At 52.6% G+C, this 15,787-nt stretch overlaps 1 long non-coding RNA gene across 1 annotated transcript; it reads left to right on the top strand.

The window, feature by feature from the left end:
- LOC139249552 (uncharacterized) lies at window positions 1-15,511 on the top strand. Its single transcript, XR_011591201.1, has 5 exons — window positions 1-66; window positions 8,094-8,163; window positions 9,126-9,172; window positions 14,140-14,198; window positions 15,111-15,511. It is a non-coding gene; the product is annotated as an uncharacterized lncRNA (long non-coding RNA).
- The last annotated feature ends 276 nt before the right edge of the window (window positions 15,512-15,787 follow it).

The raw sequence follows: 15,787 nt of genomic DNA, 5'->3' as shown, positions 1-15,787 counted from the left end.
CTAACCAGCGCTGTCACACAGCTCCGCCGGCTCTTCCTGGTCGAGGACCTGCTCGACTCACTGAAGGTGAAATCCCAGAGATGTGGGGCTGGTGTAAAGGGGTGGAATCAGATGGTGGGGGAGGCACTGTCTGCAGCCAGACAGAGAGCCGGTGGTGGGGGGGGGTGGGGGCAGTGTATGCCGGGGTTATGTTGCACCAATCAGAGAACCTCGCCAGACAGTGTGTTAGACACACACTTCGTATTAACATTAATCAGAGCCGTCTCCAGCATGTCACAGTTGGGCAGTGACAGATTTTCATATTAGCCTCATCCAGATGGTCCCAGTTCAACTTGAATGAATTTTAAAATTATTTTTACAAATTTGTTGGTACAGGTCTGTCACTGTATAACACTGGAGTACAGAACTGGTGGGTACAGGTCTGTCACTGTATAACACTGGGGTACAGAACTGGTGGGTACAGGTCTGTCACTGTATAACACTGGGGTACAGAACTGGTGGGTACAGGTCTGTCACTGTATAACACTGGGGTACAGTACTGGTGGGTACAGGTCTGTCACTGTATAACACTGGGGTACAGAACTGGTGGGTACAGGTCTGTCACTGTATAACCCTGGGGTACAGTACTGATGGGTACAGGTCTGTCACTGTATAACACTGGGGTGCAGTACTGGTGGGTACAGGTCTGTCACTGTATAACACTGAGGTACAGTACTGGTGGGTACAGGTCTGTCACTGTATAACACTAGGGTGCAGTACTGGTGGGTACAGGTCTGTCACTGTATAACACTGGGGTACATTACTGGTGGGTACAGGTCTGTCACTGTATAACACTGAGGTACAGTACTGGTGGGTACAGGTCTGTCACTGTATAACACTGGGGTGCAGTACTGGTGGGTACAGGTCTGTCACTGTATAACACTGGGGTGCAGTACTGGTGGGTACAGGTCTGTCACTGTATAACACTGAGGTACAGTACTGGTGGGTACAGGTCTGTCACTGTATAACACTGGGGTGCAGTACTGGTGGGTACAGGTCTGTCACTATATAACCCTGGGGTACAGTACTGGTGAGTACAGGTCTGTCGCTGTATAACACTGGGGTGCAGTACTGGTGGGTACAGGTCTGTCACTATATAACCCTGGGGTACAGTACTGGTGGGTACAGGTCTGTCACTGTATAACACTGAGGTACAGTACTGGTGGGTACAGGTCTGTCACTGTATAACACTGGGGTGCAGTACTGGTGGGTACAGGTCTGTCACTGTATAACACTGGGGTACAGTACTGGTGGGTACAGGTCTGTCACTATATAACCCTGGGGTACAGTACTGGTGGGTACAGGTCTGTCACTATATAACCCTGGGGTACAGTACTGGTGGGTACAGGTCTGTCGCTGTATAACACTGGGGTGCAGTACTGGTGGGTACAGGTCTGTCACTGTATAACACTGGGGTACAGTACTGGTGGGGATAGGTCTGTCACTGTATAACACTGGGGTACAGTACTGGTGGGTACAGGTCTGTCACTGTATAACACTGGGGTGCAGTACTGGTGGGGATAGGTCTGTCACTGTATAACACTGGGGTACAGTACTGGTGGGTACAGGTCTGTCACTGTATAACACTGAGGTACAGTACTGGTGGGTACAGGTCTGTCACTGTATAACACTGGGGTACAGAACTGGTGGGTACAGGTCTGTCACTGTATAACACTGAGGTACAGTACTGGTGGGTACAGGTCTGTCACTGTATAACACTGGGGTGCAGTACTGGTGGGTACAGGTCTGTCACTGTATAACACTGGGGTACAGTACTGGTGGGTACAGGTCTGTCACTATATAACCCTGGGGTACAGTACTGGTGGGTACAGGTCTGTCACTATATAACCCTGGGGTACAGTACTGGTGGGTACAGGTCTGTCGCTGTATAACACTGGGGTGCAGTACTGGTGGGTACAGGTCTGTCGCTGTATAACACTGGGGTGCAGTACTGGTGGGTACAGGTCTGTCACTGTATAACACTGGGGTACAGTACTGGTGGGGATAGGTCTGTCACTGTATAACACTGGGGTACAGTACTGGTGGGTACAGGTCTGTCACTGTATAACACTGGGGTGCAGTACTGGTGGGGATAGGTCTGTCACTGTATAACACTGGGGTACAGTACTGGTGGGGACAGGTCTGTCACTGTATAACACTGGGGTACAGTACTGGTGGGTACAGATCTCTCACTGTATAACACTGAGGTACAGTACTGGTGGGTACAGGTCTGTCACTGTATAACACTGGGGTACAGTACTGGTGGGTACAGGTCTGTCACTGTATAACACTGAGGTACAGTACTGGTGGGTACAGGTCTGTCACTGTATAACACTGGGGTGCAGTACTGGTGGGTACAGGTCTGTCACTGTATAACACTGGGGTACAGTACTGGTGGGTACAGGTCTGTCACTATATAACCCTGGGGTACAGTACTGGTGGGTACAGGTCTGTCACTATATAACCCTGGGGTACAGTACTGGTGGGTACAGGTCTGTCGCTGTATAACACTGGGGTGCAGTACTGGTGGGTACAGGTCTGTCACTGTATAACACTGGGGTACAGTACTGGTGGGGATAGGTCTGTCACTGTATAACACTGGGGTACAGTACTGGTGGGTACAGGTCTGTCACTGTATAACACTGGGGCACAGTACTGGTGGGGATAGGTCTGTCACTGTATAACACTGGGGTATAGTACTGGTGGGTACAGGTCTGTCACTGTATAACACTGGGGTGCAGTACTGGTGGGGATAGGTCTGTCACTGTATAACACTGGGGTACAGTACTGGTGGGTACAGGTCTGTCACTGTATAACACTGGGGTACAGTACTGGTGGGTACAGGTCTGTCACTGTATAACACTGGGCTACAGTACTGGTGGGGATAGGTCTGTCACTGTATAACACTGGGGTACAGTACTGGTGGGTACAGGTCTGTCACTGTATAACACTGGGGTACGGTACTGGTGGGTACAGGTCTGTCACTATATAACCCTGGGGTGCAGTACTGGTGGGTACAGGTCTGTCACTGTATAACACTGGGGTACAGTACTGGTGGGTACAGGTCTGTCACTGTATAACACTGGGGTGCAGTACTGGTGGGGATAGGTCTGTCACTGTATAACACTGGGGTACAGTACTGGTGGGTACAGGTCTGTCACTGTATAACACTGGGGTACAGTACTGGTGGGTACAGGTCTGTCACTATATAACCCTGGGGTGCAGTACTGGTGGGGATAGGTCTGTCACTGTATAACACTTAGGTGCAGTACTGGTGGGTACAGGTCTGTCACTATATAACCCTGGGGTGCAGTACTGGTGGGGATAGGTCTGTCACTGTATAACACTGGGGTACAGTACTGGTGGGTACAGGTCTGTCACTGTATAACACTGGGGTACAGTACTGGTGGGGATAGGTCTGTCACTGTATAACACTGGGGTGCAGTACTGGTGGGTACAGGTCTGTCACTATATAACACTGGGGTACAGTACTGGTGGGTACAGGTCTGTCACTGTATAACACTGGGGTGCAGTACTGGTGGGGATAGGTCTGTCACTGTATAAATCACACCACAGCACATCACTTCACGAACCACATCGCTCTACACTAGCTGCACTGACCTCCTCCACCACCTCCGTTATCTCACTATGTTTTCTCCTGACTCCTTGCCTGGCCCCTCCCCCCCATTGCTGACACACCTTTGCAATCTGTGAAGTGATGGCCACTGCTGACTGAGTTCCTTGCTCCAATGGCAGGGACAATCGTTGTGTGCTGCCCATTTGACAGAGGAGGAACGATGGGTTAATGAGTTCAACTTTCACCTCCTGCCCCTGGGTGCTAATCCTCATTGGGGTGGAACCCGAGGCGGAAAACCTGGCGAGGGGGAGTCCAGGCCCTTGCCCTCCTTCCATTCACTGAAGAGGAAAGCATATCAGGCAGGTTCTGTTTGGGCTGCCCCGCTGCTGAAACCCTCGCCCATGCCTTCGTCAGTCGTGGCTCAGTGGGCAGCACCCTCGCCTCTGGATCATGGGTTCAAATCCCACTCCAGGAAGTTGAGCACATAAATCCAGGCCGACACTCCCAGGGCAGTGCTGAGGGAGCGCCGCACTGTCGGAGGTGCCGTCTTTCGGATGAGATGTTAAACCGATGCCCCGTCTGATCTCTCAGGTGCACGTAAAAGATCCCGTGGCCACTATTTCGAAGAAGAGCAGGGGAGTTCTCCCCGCTATCCTGGGGCCAATATTTATCCCTCAGTCAACAAATTGTTTAACACAAATTACCGGTGGTTTGATGCTTGCTACACTGAATCTGCAATAGCGATTCCAACGTAGGGCACTAACGATAAGATTTGGTAACACTGTCTAAAGGGTGTGTACTGCAGCAAAACAGGACACATGTACACAAGCAAGTCGTTTGCAGTCACAAGTGTTCGCACATAGTGGGGATTAAAGGAGTAAAGGTTAGGTCACGCAGTTTTCTCAGGCATACTCTGGTACAGAAGGGATATTCATTATCAAAACTGCTGCTTTATCATTTTCAATGGAAAAGTGGGCACAATTTTAAAAAATGCCAACACCCCATGTAATAGAAACATAGAAACATAGAAAATAGGTGCAGGAGCAGGCCATTCAGCCCTTCTAGCCTGCACCGCCATTCAATGAGTTCATGGCTGAACATGAAACTTCAGTACCCCCTTCCTGCTTTCTCGCCATAACCCTTGATCCCCCGAGTAGTAAGGACTTCATCTAACTCCCTTTTGAATATATTTAGTGAATTGGCCTCAACTACTTTCTGTGGTAGAGAATTCCACAGGTTCACCACTCTCTGGGTGAAGAAGTTTCTCCTCATCTCGGTCCTAAATGGCTTACCCCTTATCCTCAGACTGTGACCCCTGGTTCTGGACTTCCCCAACATTGGGAACATTCTTTCTGCATCTAACCTGTCTAAACCCGTCAGAATTTTAAACGTTTCTATGAGGTCCCCTCTCATTCTTCTGAACTCCAGTGAATACAAGCCCAATTGATCCAATCTTTCTTGATAGGTCAGTCCCGCCATCCCGGGAATCAGTCTGGTGAACCTTCGCTGCACTCCCTCAATAGCAAGAATGTCCTTCCTCAAGTTAGGAGACCAAAACTGTACACAATACTCCAGGTGTGGCCTCACCAAGGCCCTGTACAACTGTAGCAACACCTCCCTGCCCCTGTATTCAAATCCCCTCGCTATGAAGGCCAACATGCCATTTGCTTTCTTAACCGCCTGCTGTACCTGCATGCCAACCTTCAATGACTGATGTACCATGACACCCAGGTCTCGTTGCACCTTCCCTTTTCCTAATCTGTCACCATTCAGATAATAGTCTGTCTCTCTGTTTTTACCACCAAAGTGGATAACCTCACATTTATCCACATTATACTTCATCTGCCATGCATTTGCCCACTCACCTAACCTATCCAAGTCACTCTGCAGCCTAATAGCATCCTCCTCGCAGCTCACACTGCCACCCAACTTAGTATCATCCGCAAATTTGGAGATACTGCATTTAATCCCCTCGTCTAAATCATTAATGTACAATGTAAACAGCTGGGGCCCCAGCACAGAACCTTGCGGCACTCCACTAGTCACTGCCTGCCATTCTGAAAAGTACCCGTTTACTCCTACTCTTTGCTTCCTGTCTGACAACCAGTTCTCAATCCACGTCAGCACACTACCCCCAATCCCATGTGCTTTAACTTTGCACATTAATCTCTTGTGTGGGACCTTGTCGAAAGCCTTCTGAAAGTCCAAATATACCACATCAACTGGTTCTCCTTTGTCCACTTTACTGGAAACATCCTCAAAAAATTCCAGAAGATTTGTCAAGCATGATTTCCCTTTCACAAATCCATGCTGACTTGGACCTATCATGTCACCATTTTCCAGATGCACTGCTATGACATCCTTAATAATTGATTCCATCATTTTACCCACTACTGAGGTCAGGCTGACCGGTCTATAATTCCCTGTTTTCTCTCTCCCTCCTTTTTTAAAAAGTGGGGTTACATTGGCTACCCTCCACTCCATAGGAACTGATCCAGAGTCAATGGAATGTTGGAAAATGACTGTCAATGCATCCGCTATTTCCAAGGCCACCTCCTTAAGTACTCTAGGATGCAGGCCATCAGGCCCTGGGGATTTATCTGCCTTCAATCCCATCAATTTCCCCAACACAATTTCCCGACTAATAAAGATTTCCCTCAGTTCCTCTTCCTTACTAGACCCTCTGACCCCTTTTATATCCGGAAGGTTGTTTGTATCCTCCTTAGTGAATACCGAACCAAAGTACTTGTTCAATTGATCCGCCATTTCTTTGTTCCCCGTTATGACTTCCCCTGATTCTGACTGCAGGGGACCTACGTTTGTCTTCACCAACCTTTTTCTCTTTACATACCTATAGAAACTTTTGCAATCCGCCTTAATGTTCCCTGCAAGCTTCTTCTCGTACTCCATTTTCCCTGTCCTAATCAAACCCTTTGTCCTCCTCTGCTGAGTTCTAAATTTCTCCCAGTCCCCAGGTTCGCTGCTATTTCTGGCCAATTTGTATGCCACTTCCTTGGCTTTAATACTATCCCTGATTTCCCTAGATAGCCACGGTTGAGCCACCTTCCCCTTTTTATTTTTACGCCAGACAGGAATGTACAATTGTTGTACTTCATCCATGCGGTCTCTAAATGTCTGCCATTGCCCATCCACAGTCAACCCCCTAAGTATCATTCGCCAATCTATCCTAGCCAATTCTCGCCTCATACCTTCAAAGTTACCCTTCTTTAAGTTCTGGACCATGGTCTCTGAATTTACTGTTTCATTCTCCATCCTAATGCAGAATTCCACCATATTATGGTCACTCTTCCCCAAGGGGCCTCGCACAATGAGATTGCTAATTAATCCTCTCTCATTACACAACACCCAGTCCAAGATGGCCTCCCCCCTAGTTGGTTCCTCAACATATTGGTCTAGAAAACCATCCCTTATGCACTCCAGGAAATCCTCCTCCACCGTATTGCTTCCAGTTTGGCTAGCCCAATCTATGTGCATATTAAAGTCACCCATTATAACTGCTACACCTTTATTGCATGCACCCCTAATTTCCTGTTTGATGCCCTCCCCAACATCCCTATTACTGTTTGGAGGTCTGTACACAACTCCTACTAACGTTTTTTGCCCTTTGGTGTTCTGCAGCTCTACCCATATAGATTCCACATCATCCAAGCTAATGTCTTTCCTAACTATTGCATTAATCTCCTCTTTAACCAGCAATGCTACCCCACCTCCTTTTCCTTTTATTCTATCCTTCCTGAATGTTGAATACCCCTGAATGTTGAGTTCCCAGCCCTGATCATCCTGGAGCCACGTCTCCGTAATAAAAATAGAATATGGCTTATTCAGTCACTGAAAGAAAGACTTGCATTTATATAGCACCTTTCACATCCTCAGGGTGTCCCAAAGTGCTTTACACCCAATGAAGTGCTTCTGTTAAGTGTAGTCACTGTTGTAATGTGGGAAACGCCAGTCTGCGCACAGCAAGCTCCCACAAATAGCAATGTGATAATGACCAGATCATCTGTTTTTAGTGATGTTGATTAAGGGATAAAAATATTGGGCCAGGACACCGGGGAGAACTCCCCCGCTCTTCTTCGACATAGTGCCGTGGGATTTTTTTACATCCACCTGCAAGAGCAGACGGGGCCTGGGTATAACGTCTCATCCGAAAGACGGCACCTCCGACTGTGCAGCGCTCCCTCAGCACTGCACTGGGAGTGTCAACCTGGATTTTTTTTGTGTCCAAGTCCCTGGAGTGGGCCTTCAACCCACAACCTTCTGACTCGGAGGCGAGAGTGCTGCCCACTGAGCCACGGCTATGGGGAGAGAGCAGGGTCTAACCGGACAGCTCTTTCAAAGAGCCAGCACGGACTCGATGGGCAGAATGGCCTCCTTCTGTGTGGGCTGATTCTATGATGGGGGTGTGTTGAACAATGGACGCTGAAGCAGTGTGTCTCTCTCTCTCTCTCTCTCTCAGTTCGGAGTGCTGCTGTGGCTGATGACGTACATTGGGGCCATGTTTAATGGCCTCTCCCTCACCATTCTGGGTAAGGCACAAGTCGCGGTTGTCACGGTTACTGCGTCGGTGAAGAAAGGCCACGATCGACGTTCCGGCTCCGGGCTTCTCGCTGGCTCCGCGCCGAACGCCCTCCTTGAGACTTTGGGACTTTCCACAGGGATTCTCCCGGTCGCCCTCCACAACTTTGGCACAATGGCGCCTTATACAACCGAGCATCTCGCTGGGCCATATCCGAGGGCTGTTAGGAGTCAGCCACATGGCTGTGGGTCTGGAGTCACAAAAAGGCCCAGACCGGGTAAGGGCGGCAGATTTCCTTCCACTAAAGGGAGGAAAAACCAGCCTCAAAGACATTAGGTTCCGGTGGACGAGCAGGAGAATGCCCTGGGGATTTGTCCTGAAGTTCACGCTATCACAGCTGGAGCAGCCATAGAACCGTGTGTAGCTCAGTGATGGACACGGCCCCCCGGTGTGGGAATGAGCCCCCAGACAGAGCAGGAAAGGCCCAGGCTCCATCCCGGGCCTAGTCCTGAGTTGAGCTGATTTCACCTGGTGGGGTACCGAGCCCCCAGGGAGAGCAGGAAAAGCCCAGGCTCCATCCCGGGCCTAGTCCCGAGTTGAGCTGATTTCACCTGGTGGGGTACCGAGCCCCCAGGGAGAGCAGGAAAAGCCCAGGCTTCACCCCGGGCCTAGTCCCGAATTAGCTGATTTCACCTGGTGGGGTACCGAGCCCCCAGGTAGAGCAGGAAAAGCCCAGGCTCCATCCCGGGCCCAGTCCCGAATTAGCTGATTTCACCCAATGGGGTACCGAGCCCCCAGGGAGAGCAGGAAAAGCCCAGGCTCCACCATAGGCCTGTGCGGAGTTTGCCGGTCCCACATAGGCTGAACTGGAACCCTAATTACTCTAATTACTGAACCGGTTCCGATGTAGCTTCACGCTTTGCTCCTTTTAATGCTCGGCCTGCTCTGATTGTTTCTTTCTCCTGATTTCAGTGGTGGTTGCCATCTTCATTGTTCCCTTGGTGTATCGGAAACACAAGGTGAGTGTTGGAGCCTTCCTCAGCCTCTTGCCGCTTACCATTTATGTAAATCTGAGACAGTGTCAAGATTGGCACAGGGCCGGAGGCAGCTGTGGGTCTCAGTGCCGGGAGAAAGGTTGGTGCGTGTACGGGTGTGGGTATTTGGGCAAGGACAGTGACGGCGTCAGCTCTGATGCCCCCCACAGTCCATCAGCCTGCTGGGGGTCACTACTGAGGCTTGTACAAAACGGACAAAGCAGCACACCCCATCCACCACCTTCAACATTCACTCCCTCCACCACCACCGGCGCACCGTGGCTGCAGTGTGCACCATCTACAAGATGCACTGCAGCAACTCGCCAAGGCTTCTTCAGCAGCACCCCCCAAACCCGCGACCTCTACCGCCTTGAAGGACAAGGGCAACAGGCGCATGGGAACACCACCACCTCCACGTTCCCCTCCGAGCCACACACCATCCTGACTTGGAAATATGTCGGCCGCTCCTTCCTCATCAAAAGTGTCAGCTGTGGCTCAGTGGGCAGCACTCTCGCCTCTGGGTCAGAAGGTCGTGGGTTCAAGTCCCACTCCAGGGACCTGAGCACAAAATCCAAACTGACACTCCCAGTGCAGTGCTGAGGGAGCGCTGCACTGTCAGAGGAGCAGTACTGAGGGAGTGCCGCACTGTCGGAGGGGCAGTACTGAGGGAGCGCTGCACTGTCGGAGGGGCAGTACTGAGGGAGTGCCGCACTGTCAGAGGGGCAGTACTGAGGGAGCACTGCACTGTCAGAGGGGCAGTACTGAGGGAGCGCCGCACTGTCAGAGGGGCAGTACTGAGGGAGTGCCGCACTGTCAGAGGGGCAGTACTGAGGGAATGCCGCACTGTCGGAGGGGCAGTACTGAGGGAGTGCCGCACTGTCGGAGGGGCAGTACTGAGGGAGTGCCGCACTGTCAGAGGGGCAATGCTGAGGGAGCGCTGCACTGTCGAAGGGGCAGTACTGAGGGAGCGCTGCACTGTCGGAGGGGCAGTACTGAGGGAGCGCTGCACTGTTGGAGGGGCAGTACTGAGGGAGCGCTGCACTGTCGGAGGGGCAGTACTGAGGGAGCGCTGCACTGTCGGAGGGGCAGTACTAAGGGAGCGCTGCACTGTTGGAGGGGCAGTACTGAGGGAGCGCTGCACTGTTGGAGGGGCAGTACTGAGGGAGTGCCGCACTGTCGAAGGTGCCGTCTTTCAGCTGAGACGTTAAACCGAGGCCCCGTCTGCCCTCTCCGGTGGATGTAATGGCACTATTTCGAAGAAGAGCAGGAGAGTTATCCCCGGTCTCCTGACCAATACTTATCCCTCAATCAACATCACTAGAACAGATTATTTGATCGTTATCACATTGTTTGTGGGAGCTTGCTGTGCGCAAATCAGCTGCAGTATTTCCTACATTACAACAGTGACTACACTCCAAAAGTACTTCATTGGCTGTAAAGTGCCTTGGGGCGACCTGAGGTCGTGAAAGGCGCTATATAAATGCAAGCCTTCTTCAGCATCAATACCCTGGAACTCCCTCCCTAACAGCACTGTGGGAGCACCTTCACCACATGGACTGCAGCCGTTCAAGAAGGCGGCTCACCACCACCTTCTCAAGGGGCAATTAGGGACGGGCAATAAATGCCGGCCTTGCCAGCGACGCCCACATCCCAGAGATGCGGTCCCAGAGGGCAGCGGCAATCTGTGGTGCCGTAGTGGAGGGGGGGGGGGGTAAAAGGGACGGAAGACAAGTATGTGACTGATCACCCATCAATACTGCTTGATCAGAACCAACAGGAGACAGGCCAATGGGGATGGAGCTTACAGCCCGCGCTACCCCCACCAGCTTTGTTCTTTAATATATTCGCTTCCGGGATGAGGGAGGTCACAAGCTTTTGTACTCTATACCTCAATTTATGAACCTGTACGCTTCTTTAACCAGCTTCTCAACCTGCCCTGCTGCCTTCAACAATTTGAGCACACATACCCTCAGGTCTCTGTTCATTTAGAAATGTTCCCTTCAGTTTATATTTCATCTCCTCATTCTTCTGACCAAAAGGTCTCACTCGCACTTTTCTGCGTTAAATTTCACCTGCCACGTGCCCTGCCCATTCCGCCAGCGTCTCTCCTCTTGAAGTTTTATCGCTATTCTCCTCACTGTTCACTACACGTCCAAGTTGTGAGACAATCGCAGTGTAGCTATCCCGCCTCCAAAAAACTATTACATGAAGGCCAGCGAAAAATTTACCAAAAGGTCCGCCGGGCGGGAAAAAAACCGTGCGCGGATTCTCGGCGGAAAACGCGAGCCTCGTCAAATTTAGACCGAGGCTGCAAGTTGGGCCTAGGGAAGGGGGAAAACACACAAAAATATTTTTCCATGAAAAAAAATGAGAAAACATTCTCAGAACATTTTCCACTGAATCGCTGGAAAAGAATGTTTTTATAAAAAAAAACCTTTAACTTACCTTTTTTTGCCAACTGCCCAGCTCCGGTTGTTTTTTTTTTTTCCCCCTCACCTACGGGTCACCGCTGTGACCAAACTTGGGCGGTAGCGGTTTTTCCCAGCGGTGCGCGCAGGCGTTCCGCTCCCCAGCGGTATTTCGAGACCGCCGGCGGAACACGGCAATGGAATGCTCACCAAATTCCTGCCCGTAGAAATGTACGGCACGGAAGGAGGCCGTTTCGGCCCATTGTGTCCGCGCCGGCCGACACAGAGGCTATCCGGCCTGATCCCGCTTTCCCGCTCTCGGTCCGTAGCCCTGCAGGTTACGGCACTTCAAGTGCAGAGCCAGGTACTTTTTAAATGTGGTGAGGGATTCTGCCTCTACCACCCTTTCACGCAGCGAGTTCCAGACCCCCATGGGTGAAGAAATTTCCCCTCAAATCCCCTCTAAAGCTGACCCCAATTACTTTAAATCTATGCCCCCTGGTTGTTGACCCCTCTGCTAAGGGAAACAGGTCCGTCCTATCCACTCTATCCAGGCCCCTCATAATTTTACACACCTCAATAAGGTCTCCCCCTCAGCCTCTCCTGTTCCAAGGAATAACAACCCCAGCATCTGCAGATTTTGAAATTGTGCCCTGTACACCCAAGTCCCAAGACATTAATATATATCAAGAACAGCAGTGGTCCCAGTACCGACCCCTGGGGAACACCACTGTATACCTTCCTCCAGTCCGATAAACAACCGTTCACCCCTACTCTCTGCTTCCCGTCACTGAGCCAATTCCGGATCCATCTGTCCCTTTTATTCCACGGGCTTCAGCCTTGCTGCAAGCTGATTATGTGGCACTTTGTCAAGCTTGCGCGCGATAGATTTTATTCAGTAAAAGTTTCAAGTCCAAGTGGTGTGGCCTGTAAGACATTAAATAAATCCAGTACTGGATGTGGGCGTTGCTGGCAAGGCCGGCATTTATTGCCCAACACCCAAGGTGGTGGTGAGCCACTTTATATAACGGAGTGGTTCGCTGGGCCATTTCAGAGGGCAGTTAAGAGTCAACAGGGCCGGAATTGCCCGCTGGAAACGGGGCACACGCACCCTCTCTCGTGTTTTATCCGGCGCGGAGGATGCGGTGACCTCGAGCAAACTTCCGCTCTTTGGGTCGAAGGCCGGTCATAATGGGGGCGGATATGCGGAGGTGAGGGGGAGCAAGGGCTGGGGTAAAGGAAGCGGGGGCAGGGGTCGGGGGAGCTGGAGCTGGGGGAGCAGAGGGCTGGGCTGGGCTCGGGGGAGCGGGGGATTGGGTAAGGGAGGCTGGGAGAGCTGGGGCTGGCGGGGGGGTGGGGGGGAGGTGGCTGAGCAGCAGGGGTGGGGATGGGCAGAGGGAGCATGGAGCGGGGGTGGGCACTGGGGTTGGGGGAATGGGGGCTAGGAGAGGGGACTCAGATAGGGGAATGGGGGCTGGGGTCGGGGGAATGGGGGCTGGGGTCGGGGGAATGGGGGCTAGGAGAGGGGGCTTAGGTAGGGGAGAGGGGGCTGGGGTCGGGGGAATGGGCGTTGGGGGAATGGGGGCTAGGAGAGGGGGCTTAGGTAGGGGAGAGGGGGCTGGGGTAGGGGGAATGGGGGCTAGGAGAGGGGGCTCAGATAGGGGAATGGGGGCTGGGGTCGGGGGAATGGGGGCTGGGGTCGGGGGAATGGGGGCTAGGAGAGGGGGCTCAGATAGGGGAATGGGGGCTGGGGTCGGGGGAATGGGGGCTGGGGTCGGGGGAATGGGGGCTAGGAGAGGGGGCTTAGGTAGGGGAATGGGGGCTGGGGTCGGGGGAATGGGGGCTGGGGTAGGGGGAATGGGGGCTAGGAGAGGGGGCTCAGGTAGGGGAGAGGGGGCTAGGAGAGGGGGCTCAGGTAGGGGAGAGGGGGCTCAGGTAGGGGAGAGGGGGCTGGGGTAGGGGAGAGGGGGCTGGGGTAGGGGGAATGGGGGCTGGGAGAGGGGGCTCAGGTAGGGGAGAGGGGGCTGGGGTAGGGGGAATGGGGGCTAGGAGAGGGGGCTTAGGTAGGGGAGAGGGGGCTGGGGTAGGGGGAATGGGGGCTGGGAGAGGGGGCTTAGGTAGGGGAGAGGGGGCTGGGGTCGGGGGAATGGGGGCTGGGGTTGGGGGAATGGGGGCTAGGAGAGGGGGCTTAGGTAGGGGAGAGGGGGCTGGGGTAGGGGGAATGGGGCTGGGGTAGGGGGAATGGGGGCTAGGAGAGGGGCTCAGGTAGAGGAGAGGGGGCTGGGGTAGGGGGAATGGGGGCTAGGAGAGGGGGCTGGGGTAGGGGGAATGGGGGCTGGGAGAGGGGGCTCGGGTAGGGGAGCTGGGACTGGGGGAACCGGGAATGGGGGCTGGGAAGTGGGGATTGGGGTTGGGGGATCCGGGGGAGTGGGGGCTGTGGGGGGGGGGCCCATCGGCAGAGCTCTCACCATGTGACAGGAACATCCTAACCCTGCCCGATTAACCTCCATTATCGCACTCATTTCTGCTCCAATTTCCCTGCAGGTGCAGATCAACCAATACCTGGGGCTGGTGAGAGGACAGATCAAGGACTTCACAGCAAAGTACGTTTCCATTTGTTGGGTTTGGCTAATGGCGGGGAGGTTATTCACTTTGACAGGAAGAAGAGAAAAACAGAATATTTTTTTAAATGGTGAGAAACTTTTAAATGTTGGTGTTGAGAGAGATTTGGATGTCCTCGTGTAAGAAACACAGTAAGCGAGCATGCAGGTACAGCAAGCAATAAGGAAGGCAAATGGCCTGTTGGCCTTTATTTCTGGGGGTTGGAGTACAAGAGTAAAGAAGCCTTACTACAATTGTACAGGGTCTTGGTGAGACCGCACCTGGAGTACTGCGCACAGCTTTGGTCTTCTTATCTACGGAAGGATATTCTTGCCTTGGAGGTGATGCAACGAAGGTTCACTAGATTGATTCCCAGGATGTGAGGGCTGTCTTATGATGAGAAATTATGTAGAATGGATCTATACTCTCTGGAGTTTAGAAGAATGAGAGGTGATCGCATAGAAACGTACAAGATTGTGAGGGGGATTGACAGGGTAGATGCTGAGAGGATGTTTCCCCCCGGGCTGGAGAGTCTCGAACCAGGGGTCACAGTATCAGGATAAGGGGTCGGCCATTTAGGACTGAGATGAGGAGGAATTTCTTCACTCAGAGGGTTGTGAATTTTTGGACTTCTCTGCCCCAGAGGGCTGTGGATGCTGAGTCTCCGAGTATATTCAAGGCTGAGATAGATCGATTTTTGGAATCTCGGGGAATCTCGGGACATGGGGATCGGGCGGGAAAGTGGAGTTGAGGTCAATGATCAGCCGTGATTTTATTGAATGGGGAGCAGGCTCGAGGGGCCGAAAGGCCTACTCCTGCTCCTATTTCTTATGCTATTAACCTTTGCCTGCAGGAAGCTGGTTTCTGTGCGGGACAACTGCCATCGCTCTTCAATCCCTTTCTCTTCCTTGCAGGATCCAGGCCAAGTTGCCGGGCTCAAAACCCAAAGCGGAGTAAGAGAAGAGACAGACCTGACCCGGGAGCACAGCATGGAGCGAGCTCCCGGGACCCAACAACCACGTTAATATTTATCAATAAAATGTCTCAACCGCCCACCAATCAGAGCACAGGGGCCGGCCCCGCCCTCCTTTCGGAGGCAACTTGTGACCATGCCCGATTTGCACCCTGGCCCACGGACTGAAGTCGCTCCCCTTCACGGGAAGTGAGCCTGGTTTAATGTGGACTCCGCTCCCTGTCCCCCCTCCAGGCACTGAGCAGCCCCACCGCGCGCCTGTTCCCCACCCCAGGGAAATCGCTAATGCCACAGGAGGGAACGGGGGCGGGATTTCAATTGGTGGGTGGGGGTGGCTCGGGAAGGATCAGGGTGGGAGTGGGTGAGTGGTGGGTTTAGATAGAGGGCGTTAGGGTACGGGGAGGGCATTGATGGGTGGTGGGTTTAGAAAGGGGGTTTTTAGAAAGGGGGTAGATTCGGAGATTAGAGGGTGGGGGGGGGGAGAGCTTGGAGGGGAATTAGAAGTGGGGGGGGGCGGAATTAGAAGGGTCAGGGAATTAGAGTACATGGTGGGAGTTGATGGGTGGTGGGTTTAGATAGAGGGAGTTTAGATCGAGGGGGTTTAGTCGGAGGGGATTT

Source organism: Pristiophorus japonicus, unplaced genomic scaffold (assembly GCF_044704955.1).
Source record: "Pristiophorus japonicus isolate sPriJap1 unplaced genomic scaffold, sPriJap1.hap1 HAP1_SCAFFOLD_3214, whole genome shotgun sequence".
Lineage (NCBI taxonomy): Eukaryota > Metazoa > Chordata > Chondrichthyes > Pristiophoridae > Pristiophorus > Pristiophorus japonicus.
The sequence above is the reverse complement of the archived record's forward strand: the minus strand, read 5'-3'. Positions and strand labels throughout refer to the sequence as shown.